The following is a 12319-nucleotide window of genomic DNA, read 5'->3' as shown; positions in this document are numbered from 1 at the left end:
AGACACATTTCACCTAGCCTCCATGTCACTAATTGAGAAGCTAAGACTCAAGGAAGGAAAGTGACTTACACAAGGCATATTCCTTTGAGACAGAAATGATGTCTAGACAGGTATGTACAGTCTAAATAAACCTAATATTAACATCAGCCTCTGTATAAATGCTGCATAGATTGTCTTACTGTTTTCTTAAATAAAAATTCTTCCATCCGATGAGGGGTAGCAATAAATGTTCAGGACACCAACAATTTACCCTCCTCATCCTCCATGGTCTGACTGCATCCTTAATTCTGCTTGCACATCAGACAGAAGCTGCAGGGATGCTTTACACACAGTCATGCTCCCAGGCTCCACCAGAGCGAATGGATCAAGTCCCAGGGAACAGAGCCCTGACATCTGTGTTTGTTCAAAGCTGCACAAGTGATTCTAACAGAAGGCCAGGAATAAGACAGGCAGGTTCTCCTGATAGCCAAGAATCATACCCACAGATCTGAGCCATTACAACCGAAATGGAATGTAACTGATTGTATTATGTGAGCATTAAAGGCTTAATTCTAATACAATTAAAATACGAAGCTGCAAGTATGAAAGATTTCTGAGCACTGGCGCTTTTTCTGCATCACATCCAGCACCCAGAACAAGCTTAGAGCATCTTTATGCGCCACTGTTTTCAAAGAACACATTAAACCAAATGTCTAGTTACTAATACCACATCTCACCAAGTGAAAAATGCATTGCCCCAAGTATCTGAAAGACTGCTCACCCTTATTACTGCGGCTTAAGGAAAATAGATAATGAATAAAAGTTCTGAGTGAATTAATCCTCCCATGTGGCCTTTCCATCCTTTATCTCCAGTTCTTTCTCTGAAAATCCAAGTTGACCTTGGATTAAATATGAAGTCTAAGTCCACAGGTCAAAGATTTTTGTTATTGTTGATCCTAGTTCCATGTCTGTTTCATGTGATAAAATACTTTGACCAAAAGCAACAGAGGGAAAGAAAGAGTTAGTTGGCATACAATTTTAGATTATAGTTCCATCCCTAAGGAGAAGTCAAGACAAGAGTTCACACAGCATGTCTGACATCACATCTACAGTCAGGAGCAGAGAGAAACTAATAGACTCATGCTGCCTGCTTGGTTACTTCTCGCTTTGTTTTGTTTAATGTAGTTCAGAACTCCTGCCTAAGGAATGGCGCCACCCACAAAGGGCTGGGCAGTTCTACATTACTTAAGAGTTAAGAGAATCCCCCGCAGACACACCCACAGGCCAATCTGACCTGGACACCCTCTCATCCAGGATTCTAGGTTGTGCCCAGTAGACATCTGAAACTAACCAACACATTTTCATTTCTGTGTTATTGTGTGTTGAAACTAGGACCTCTCACTTGCCCGTCAAGTGTTCCTACCGAGTTGTGGCCTGTGCCTAGCCAAAATTATTCCAAAGGATAATAAGTTCATACAGTCAGGAAGCCATAAGGAAATACATAAAATCAGGAGTCTATAAAATTTCACATAACTGTACCTTGGACTCTATCACTCAAACCCAACCAGATATTGACCCCTGGTACACATTGGAAACAGGATGCCAGGAAGCCAAGAGCATTTCTGAAAGTGAAAATTCAACAACAAACGTGCTGGTGAGAGGAGTAAAGGTATTTCATCCCATGTTGTTAGAAATGGAAGATGAGTGGCTGGAGAGATGGCATAAGAGCCCTGACTGCTCTTCCAGAGGCCCTGGGTTCAATTCTCAGCAACAACATGGTGGCTCACAAACATCTATAATGGGATCTGATACCCTCTTCTGGTGTGTCTGAAGGCAGCCACAGTGCACTCATATACATAAGATAAATAAATAAAAAAGTAATAGACAATGAGAAGGGATGGGGTTTCCCTTGGCATGAGAAGAGCCAGTTCTATTTCCTAGTGGGGAGAAGAGAGGTTGAAATTAGCAATGGTTAGGAGTTGAGTGCTTTTCCACTCTGTTCTCTGTGTCCTTTCACAGTCGTTGACTGCGGCTGAATTCGCACACTGACACGCACTGACAATTATCCCCATTTTGAAGATGAGGAAAACCGTCTTCAGAATGCTGGAAACCATCTCATGATCCTACAAGATATTCAGGCCCTTTTCTCTTTTTTTGTAATATTTTTATTTTTCTATATTCTTTGTTTACATTCCAAATGATTTCCCCTTTCCCAGATCCCCCCTCCCCATATGTCCCATAAACCTTCTTCTCTCCATCCCTTCTCCAATCACCTCCCTCCTTTTTCTCTGTCCTTATATTCCCTTCCAATGCTAGATCAATCCTTTCCAGGATCAGGACCCTCTCCATACTTCTTTATGGGTATCATTTGTTATGCAATTTGTGCCTTGGGTATTCAGGGCTTCTGGGCTAATTAATATCCACTTATCAGAGATTGCATTCCATGTGTATTCTTTTGTGATTGGGTTACCTCACTTAGGATGATATTTCAGGCCCTTTTCTAAGTAAGGAGTAATGTCTTCCCCCTGGAGAGACATAGCTCTGCTGGGATAACTACAAAGAAAAGCCAAAGGGGAAGTAACAGAATTTTTGTCTGTTTTTGTAGAAATTAGGAATATCTCTGACCACTGGATTACTTATCAAAAAACTAGAACTCTTTGAGGCTAGTCTATCACAAATATTTCAGCATCTCCCATTCAAAAACAGCAGCAAAGGGGCTATATGGGATGTCAGAATTCAATCACCTGTCTGGTACTACCTTTCTCCAATCACTGGCCATTCTCCTATCCCATTCTTTCAAATCATTGACTTGTCTTCTTTACTCTCCTGAGTTTCTCATCTGTCTTCCTTCCACCAGGAGTCAAGGGTTGATCTCTCCTGTCTCCTGGCTCAATCTGCTGTGCGTCAGAGTCAGACAAGTAGAACTGCCCAACAGATTTGCCAACACAGAAAGGGAAAATCAAGAAAAACTATGTTTACTTGCTGGACCCTGGGTTAAAAGTTTAGGTTCATTATACCAATCCATCTTCATGATAAACCTTAGGAGTATAGACTTCCCTCCACCAATAAGAAAGGAGGAATGAGAAAATTAGGAAACCTGGCCAAAGTCATAGAGTATCAGATCCAAGCCTGGAAACCTTCCCTAAACCTGGCAGCCATTGTTTTTCCCACAGTGCAATGCATCTGCAAGAGCTAGGGAAGGGAGGCCAACTTGACTGGTTGATGAGTGAGCAAAGCCAAAGTATGGTTATTAGGATTTTGGAAATGGTTCAGACTAAAGTCCAAGGTATCTGTCATGATAGGAACACAATGTTGCACTCAAATTGGAATTTTGAAAACACTTAACTAAAAAGACCATTTCCAAAAGATGTAGGCAGGATGAAAGATGACAACAAAGAAAAACTGAACACATGACTGGAGGTATAGTGATGAGTAGGAACTCTCACCTACATTGGCCTAGAATGAGGAAGAAGAGATGGAAATGACTAGAAACTGGAGGCGGTGGAGCACATAGAGAAGCACCTACCCATGCGCTCTTCTCTCGCGTAATCCAGTGCTGGCGAGGGTCTGATGAACCCATGAAGAAGCCAGAATGACAGGACCCTCCACACGGGCAGCCTCCCAGGCAAGCTATGTGGGAGGGGTGGGTCAGAGGAGCATAGGTAAGGAATCCACCCTTCTAGTTTCAAAAGGAAAAAAGACTCATAGAAACTCTGGCAGGAAGGTGCCGGCCTGGGTTGCAGGTGCAGGTGATCGTGGGAAGCCTGCTGAGATGATAGGATGATTCTCCTCCCGGGCCCAGAGCTCACTCTGTGCTTACAATTTCAGCTGTTTGGAAATTCATTTTTCTGTCCAATACCTGATACCACCCCTGTCTTTTCACAATGCCATTCTGCCTTTCCTCCTTCCCGCTCTCCAAAAATATAATTGGGAGTAGTTAGAGAGATTACTTGGTGGTTAAGAGTACATACTGTTCTTACAGAGGTCCAGATTCAGTTTTTAGCACCCATACCAGGTGACTGCCAACCACCTCTAACAGCAATTCCAGAGGATCCAGCACCGTCTCTTGGCCTCCACAGGTCCTGCATATATATAGTGTGCAGACATACACAGAGAGAAATAATGATGATGATGATGATGATGATGATGATGATAAAACATAATAGTTATAGCAGAGGTTTTAGCTTCCTTTAAATCTTGGATTTGTTTCTCACCAGTTGTGTGATCTGGAAAAAAAAACAAAACAAAACTCATGAACATATCTCTGTGTCCATTTCCTCATTAGTAAAGCTATATAGTAAGATGACAATTATTATCTAACCTGACAAAATTATCCTAACACTCTACTCCCATTTCTTGCTTTTAGAAGAACTTCTAATCTTGTGATTTCATAGGGACTGATATATAACTCAAAAAAATATTATTTTAATTTAGTAAAATTTGAAAAACATGGCTTCAACTTACCTAGACTGAGTTCTCTGAATGTCAATTTTTTTTTAGTTATAAAGATCAAGGTGAGTGCAAATACTTCACCCTCCTGCTAAAGTTTATGAGGTTCAAGTGCACCCCAGACAAATGTGCACAGTTCGGCCCTCCCACATTGTTAAACAAATCAATCCAAACAAAGAAAGTCTAGCCTAGAAACTCTGAATACCCAAGACATAATCCACATATTAAATGATGTCCAAAAAGAATGGAGGAGTGACCCCTGGTTCTGGAAAGACTCAGTGCAAGAGTATAGGGGAATTCCAGAACAGGGAAGCGGGAAGGGGTAGATGGAGGAACAGGGGGAGGGAAGAAGGCTTATGGGACTTGCAAGGAGTAGGGACCCAGAAAAGGGGAAATCATTTGAAATGTAAATAAAAAATATATCAATAAAAAAAAATCAAGGTGAGTGCAAATACTTCACCTTCCTGCTAAGGTTTATGAGGTTCAAATGCACCCCAGACAAATGTGCACAGTTTGGCCCTCCCACATTATTAAACAAATCAATCCAAACAAAGAAAGTCTACCTTAAATACTGTATATGTTCAATAAAGTTTAACACATTTCAAAGTTATTTTAAGAAAACCTTAAAACTGAAGATGTCCATGGATAACATTGTACCCAGCCCAGACTAAGAGCTTGAAAAGTATTAGCAATTGTCACCACCATCACACTCCTTCACATGAGCTGTGAGCTAAAGAATCCTCTGCAGTGTCCCTGAGTTCTAACAATGACCCATACAGGGATGCACCAGCCATTCTGGGCAAGTATAAGGAGATGTGCTAATGGACAAGAAGTCACCTCTCAAGAGGGGTTCCAAGGCTGCAGCCATAAATCAAAAGGAAGTCAGAGGCAGAGAACTGTGAGTTAAGGCAGGAGATACACAGTATAACTTGAAGGATGTTAACTTGGGACAGTCAAATAACAAAGGACCGACCCCAGATCCCCAGATCCCTCCACAGGTACAGGTAAGGAATATTGATCATACCCAAGCTGTATCCATAGAGTTCAGCTAGCAATGATCCTGGAAATTTGGGCATTGAGTTTTGTACCCTGCAGACAAGCAGTCTTTCCCTGAACAGTAAGAAGATGTGCTTCTGGACTTCTGGATGTCTGCTCACAGCATTGGCAGAGTCCATTTGCATAGGAGTCACTTCATTTGCGTAAAACACTGCAGGAGCCAATGAGAACAGAATGAGCTAAGCAATAAGCAGACTTAAGAGGCAAAACTATAAGAATTGTTATCACACAGGCTAGGAGTTCTGTGCAATTGGTTTGTCCTGCCATAGGGAAATGGCTGGGCAATATCCCTACTTGACTTCTAAGGCAAGCGTAGGAGAGCCCTCTGCTGGAGAAGATATCTGAGAGGCAGGTCAGTGAGCAGAAGAAAAGCAATTGCAGAGTAGAATCAGTGCAGTGGTTTAGAGTGAGGTGATCCCCTCCTCCCTGATGGTCTCTTGTGTTTAAATGCTTGCTCCCTGGCAGAAAGGCTTTGGAACCTTAGCATACAGAGCCTCATTGGAATAAGGTCAACTAGGGGCAGGGCAAGCCTTGAGCCTTCATGATATAGACTCACATCTTGTCTGCTCTCTGCTTCCTTGCGGTGAACACTGTGCACAGCTACTTCACGTCTGTGCAGCCAAGCCACCCCACCAAGGTGAGCTGCACCCACTCAAACAACAAGACAGATATTGCCTTCCTACTTTAACTTGGTTTTTGGTTAGTTGGGTGGATGGGTGGGTAAGTTTATTTTGGGGATGGGGGTAGGAGGAGTTATTAGGTATTTGGTCATTGCAACAATAAAAATAGCAGCACAGCCAGAAAGGAAGTGATCTCAAACCACACCAGTCTGATGAGTCATATGAGAAACAAAGCAAGGGGGACAGCAGGCTCCAGTCCACAGGTGTGTTAAGGACTCCCAGAGGCACACTGCTGTGTCACGCTTCCGCCCATTACTCACTTTGGTCTCTACCTTCTGTTATGGCTGACAGCAATAAGAGCTTGCTCCACTAAGAGACAAGTCACTTTTCAGATACAACGATTGCATCTGACACTCAAACCACCCCACACAGCAAATAAGTCATTTAAAACATAATGATGTCCGGACTCAGAGATCTTAACTAGCTGACTAAGATGATGCAACTGATGGAAAGATCTAGAACAGAACCTTTCCCTCTTACCCTGCAATTAAGCTCGAGTAGTTCCATGAGGAGAGCAAGCAGAAAAAGTCAGGCCCTGTTCTCTTAAGAGAAGGTGATACCTCAAATCTGTATCAGTCATTCACATTTTAGAATGATAGATTTTCCAAGCCAGTCTTGGGAATAAAGCATACAGGTGCCCTAGAAAGGTACAACAAGGCTCCACCAAGGGGTAGAACCCAAGCACCATAGTGACCATGGAAAAGAATTTTCTCCCACAGAATTCCCCCTTTTTTGGGACTCATGGGGCAAAGCATTGAAAATTCAATAAGTACTAAAATACTGTGACACTCTTCCAGATGTCCTGAGTACTTGGGCATTGATGTTCCCACTCTAGCGTGGACAGGAAGTCAATAAATATGGGTGCAGATAAGAATGTGAACTAATATGGTAGTCAAGATGGTTAACTGGGTAAAGGTGCTTGCCACATAATCCCCAAGACTCACATGGTAGAAAGAGAGAACCAACTGATTCAAGTTGTCTACATACATGCCAGAGCCCACACAAGTGCATACACATGAAAAAACATGTCACTGTTTTTTTAGCTATTCATTTAGTTAATGCAATAAAAATAGTTTTTAAAAGAACATGAACAGAAGTGGTCCTGTAAAGACGGAGACATGTCACAGTAGGGTAGAGAGCTTTAATCTGACAGAGTGAGCTAGGGAGATAGCTCAGTTGGTAACCTGCCTGCTACACAACCATAAGACCTGAATTTTGATCCCAGGCTTCTATGTAAAATGCTGAATGTCCCATAGGTGTGTAATCGAAATGCAGGAAGGAGGGGGATCCCAGAGCTTGCTGGCCGGCCAGTCTTGCTGAACTAGGTGAGTATTGGGCTCAGTGAGAGACCTTGTCTCAGAAAGCAATGGAGAGTAATAAAGTAATACACTTAATGTTAGACTCCATGAAGGGGCTTAAAAAGTGAGAGTATAGGGGGTTAGGGGAGTGTGGCTTGGCAGCATGGGGGAAGGTGTCCAGGCAGGCTCTTGCCTGGGCACCTCTGCCCCTGAGGGAGCACAGTACAGTATAGAATAGAGTTTATTCAGAGTAGGGGGTGGGAGTTAGTGGTAGAGAGAGGCAGAGAGAGATGGAAAGAGAGAGAGACAGAGACAGAGAGAGAGAGAGAGAGAATAGAGAGAGAGAATAGAGAGAGTGGAGTGGAGGCCGGCCATGACCATGTGGAGGGGGGAAGAGCCCAAGGGGCAGAAAAGTGAAAGAGTGTGGGAGAGCGGAGAGCAAAGAGGGAGAGGAGGGACAAGTAGCCCCTCTTATAGTGGGCCAGATCTCTGGGGTGGGGCATACCTGGCTATTGCCAGGTAGGTGTGTGGTGGAGCTTAGACAAAACATCAACACTCAAGCTGCCACTCGAATAAGCACTTATATATTTGTATGTAAACACACATTCATACCCTACACAAAGAAAGAAAAATTGTGGAGGTGCAAAGAAAGGCAGAGACAAGCAGTAGCTGGGACTTTGGGTTTTGAGCTCTTGGAATGTCTCCTGAGAACATGACCTTGGGCAATCCTTGAACAAAGAGATCCCCAACACAATTGTTTGAAGAACAATATCAAGACCCAAGTGTTCATGGAAGAACAGTGACATCACTGGTCACACTTAGGAAGCACCAAGTCACCATAATCTATCATTCCATAATCAGAAAATGTTATAATGAACTCAGTCTCACAGGTAAGGAAACTGAGGAGCCAAGGTTATGTGATTTTTGCCTAAGAGTAGATGAAGACCAGAAGATGTTCTGTGAGTAGTTGAATTCCCACAGGGAGTTATGTGCCTTCCCTGAGCTACCTGGGACAATACAACCAAAAAGCCAAGAGCTAAATTAGGAGTCACTGGAAGACATTTTCCAGAATATTTCAGGACCCTGACTCCTATCACTGGGGTCAATTCCAAGGATGCAGCTGAATGGTAGCACCAAAGGCTGATGTTTAGCACCTAAGTGCCCAGAGTCCCCACTCATTAAGCATTTGGCATTGCATGGAAGGGGTGCATGGGAGGCCAGTAGTATGTCTGCCTCCATTCACATCATCTTGGTTGTGTGATAGAGTTATGAACAAGGAAGCCACATTCATGAGGTGTGTATATTTGGCCTATTTTGGTCTTACTATCCCATAGCATAATGTAAGGATCTTAAACTAAACTCAGGCACTGTGAACATCAAACTATTAGAAAATAAAATAATCTGAATCCAAAGATTCTGGGGCAAGATCTCACTACCACAAACTAAAGGGGAAGCTGTAGGGGCTGGGGAGATGAGCTATTTAATAAAGCAAGGGGAGGCAGAGACAGGTGGATTCCTGGAATTTGCTGCCCCAGCCTATTTGGTGAGTTCCAGGCTAGTGAGAAACCCTGTGTCAAAAAAAAAAAAAAAAAAAAAAAAAAAAAAAGCAAGGTTCCTTGGAAGCACCTGAGAAACAACAGCCAGCTGAGGTCATCTTCCAGACTCTGCATACACACATGTATGCACCCACACCCACACACACACCCACACACACACACACACATACACACAAGTATGCACACACACATGCACATACTAGACGCACACAGCAAGAAGGGAGCAATTTGATGTCATCAGCAAGCCAAAGCCCAGATCTCCTGTTCCCCTTACTGCTCTGTCCCTCCTTGTTCTCATTTAATGAGCACATGTCGCATCACAGCATTACAAGAGTTGAACAGATGCTAGGGAATGGGAAGGAAGAAGAAGCAAGAAGGGGAGAGAAGGAAACATGGAGCCCTCTGAGGTGAGCGAAAAGAAGGACATTCCAAATCCTGTAATGTCGCTACAACAGATGGAGCAAATATGTCCCAAACATATGACAACAATCCAACATGGCATAGGACAGAAAAGATCTAGCCACAATTTAGAGGCAACTCAAAGCCAGCAACAGCCTTTACTGGGAAAAGCAAAAGTGCCCTTGGGGGCTGAGTCATAAATGGGGAGGGGGAATTTACCAGGTAAGGTAGAAGGGCAGCATTTGGGCAGAGGAAGTGACATATGCGAAATGCCAATTAGTGAAAGGCCCATTCTATGCAGATCTAGATCCCTTCAGAACTGGAAAAGGCCTTATATCTCCCCCAAAGTTGGAATCCTAGAGCTACTGATGGGGCCCATACTTGGCTGTTTCCCTTCACGTACTAGGTCTGCCACATCTGCCCTATCACATGATTTGGCTTTGGCTTTGTGCCTGACTCTGATCACCCCAGCTACCACTGTCATGAAGGGTCATTAGTTCACAGCCTCTTGGCTGAGCCTTTACTGTTTTAATCTTGTCTCCCTGACTCCAAGCTCCCCATCCATTCCATTCCCATACTCATCCATTCCTAATAGCCCTTTATTTTCTAAGGCATTTTCAAAGAATCTTTCTTAACTCATGGTAAGCCAGGAATACTTGCTCCAGCTAAATCTATGAGAACCCACTAAAAGTCAAACAAGAAGAGAAGTTGACCAGCAAGGACCATAAAACTGAGGCCTGGTTCTTTGTAAACAATAGACACATTTTATTTATTTCTCACACATACTCATTCACCACTATTATGGGCCACTTCACTTTGCGCCCATCTTCACACTGGGTGCAGGGCAGCAGATGGTCCACAAATGACACCAGTGTGTTGTCTCCATAGAAGACAACTGTTCATCAAATATTTATGCAAATAAACATGAAGCCACAATCTGTAATAAGTACAAGGAAGAAAATGTGAAGGGAGCTCTGTGTGGTTGCAATGGTCCTGAAAGCAATTGTGGAAGACATCCAAGGACATTGCAACAATTGAGCTGAGACGCTGAGTGTTATAACCAGATCCCAATGAGCAAAGGAGAGCTGTCCTGTATCATGTCCTGTGGGAAAAGCTTTCTAGTGATGCGAGAACTGGAAGAAGACCCTCAGCTGGTAGTCACTGTTTGTAAAAGCTGGCATGAAAAACAGGGGTGGTGGTCCAGGTAGTAAACTACCTGTCTTGAAAGCACAAGGGTCTGAGCTTGATCTCCAGACTCCATATACCTAAGCCAGGCATGGTGATACACACTTAAAATTCCACCACTGAAGACTTGGCAACAGTTGGATGCCTGGATTTGCTGGCCAGCCACCCTATTTTGTGAGTCCCAGGCCAGTGAGTGACCCAGTACCAAAAACAACAGAGTAGAAGGTACTTGAGGAAGAACACCTGGGGTTGTCTCCTGGCTTCCATATGCACACATATGTGCATATGCACATGAATATATATAAACACAACACACACTACACACACAACACACACACACATTCACTCACTCACCTATTCACATACATAAGAACATTCAGCCAAGCACAAGGTGAACATTTATATTTTACCCAAACTTTTAAGTATTCAAAAATATGTATAAATTCACAACCAGTGCCTTTCAAGATGCTACCCTCTGAGTTCTGAAAATGAACAATGAAGCAAATATTACCTGGTTTCTGTGCACTCAGGCTGGCCCCTCTCTGTTTCGTGTTGATGAGATGATACAGCTGAGGTTCCCAGGTTGAGGCTTTGGATCCTAGAAAACAGGCTTTCATTGGCTGTGTATTTCACAGCATCCTTGGCTCCTGCAGGAGTTTAGGTTACCATTGAAGTCTGGGCCAGAGGCTGAGCAGGGATGCTGGAAACACATTTTGGCCTGTGACGGACAAATTAGTCCGTGTGCTTTTCTGTAGACAATGGTTAAAAGTGAGACCCTGACGACCAATGCAGACTTTGTCTAAGACCCAAGCAAATAAATCCTTTCTTATTTGTCCTTTCTAAGCTTCCATTTCACCATCTGGGAAACTGGAATAATAATGGTGGTTCTCGTCTACCTTATCTTAGCTCTTGCTGTGCTGATGCTGGATAATAAACAACTTCCAAATCTCCATGGTTTGCATCAAAAAGCATTTATTCCTTGCAGGTGCGTGGAGCTGGCTGTGCTTCAGGCCATAGGCTGAGTTTGGGCTTTTCCATTTGTTTCTCAGTTTGAGATGAAATGAAGCAGTTCTCTGGAGTATGTTTCTCCCATGGCCAGTGTCAGTCTGAACATGAAATGTTTCTCATAGACCTGTGTGTTTGAATACTTTGTCCTCAACTGGTGACAGCGTTTGGTGAGAGTGTAGAAACTTTACGGGGATGGGTGTAGCTGCAGGAAGTTTGTCACTGTTGGTGGCACAAGTTTGAGAGGCTACAGCATAGCCACACTCTCAATCGAAGGTCTTTCTGCTTCCTGGTCCACCAAGATATGAAAGGGTTATGGCAACCTCATTGCTACCATGAGCTTGACCATGCCTTCTCCATCATGATGAACTGTACCCTCTCAAACTGTGGGCCAAAGTAAATCTTTCTTCCCTTAAGTTATTTGGGACAGGCATTTTGTTACACTAAGACAACCAATCACAGGAATGTAAGAGGACTACCCATGTAATCTGAGAGCTTTCAAAGTGTTTGACTGGGCGTGGAGATGGGTAGGGAGATGGCTCAATGTTTAAGAGCTCTTGCTGCTATTACAGAAGACCCACATTTGGTTCTCAGCATTCATACACAACCTATAATCATTTTTAACTCACTTCCATGGGCTCCAATATTCTCTTCTGACTGGACACCAGGCATGTATGTGGTTTACCTCCAAACATGAAGCAAAATACATATA

The 12319-nt window shown here is 43.3% G+C and overlaps 1 long non-coding RNA gene across 1 annotated transcript; it reads right to left on the bottom strand.

The window, feature by feature from the left end:
* Positions 1 to 2217: 2217 nt before the first annotated feature.
* On the bottom strand, positions 2218 to 11346 carry LOC127684677 (uncharacterized). Its single transcript, XR_007977764.1, has 3 exons — positions 11114 to 11346; positions 5453 to 5635; positions 2218 to 4205 (listed from the first exon to the last, which is right to left on the bottom strand). It is a non-coding gene; the product is annotated as an uncharacterized LOC127684677 (long non-coding RNA).
* Between the last annotated feature and the right edge of the window lie 973 nt (positions 11347 to 12319).

Source organism: Apodemus sylvaticus, chromosome 5, assembly GCF_947179515.1.
Source record: "Apodemus sylvaticus chromosome 5, mApoSyl1.1, whole genome shotgun sequence".
NCBI lineage: Eukaryota > Metazoa > Chordata > Mammalia > Rodentia > Muridae > Apodemus > Apodemus sylvaticus.
Note: the sequence above shows the minus strand (reverse complement) of the source record. Positions and strands in the feature narration are given on the sequence as shown.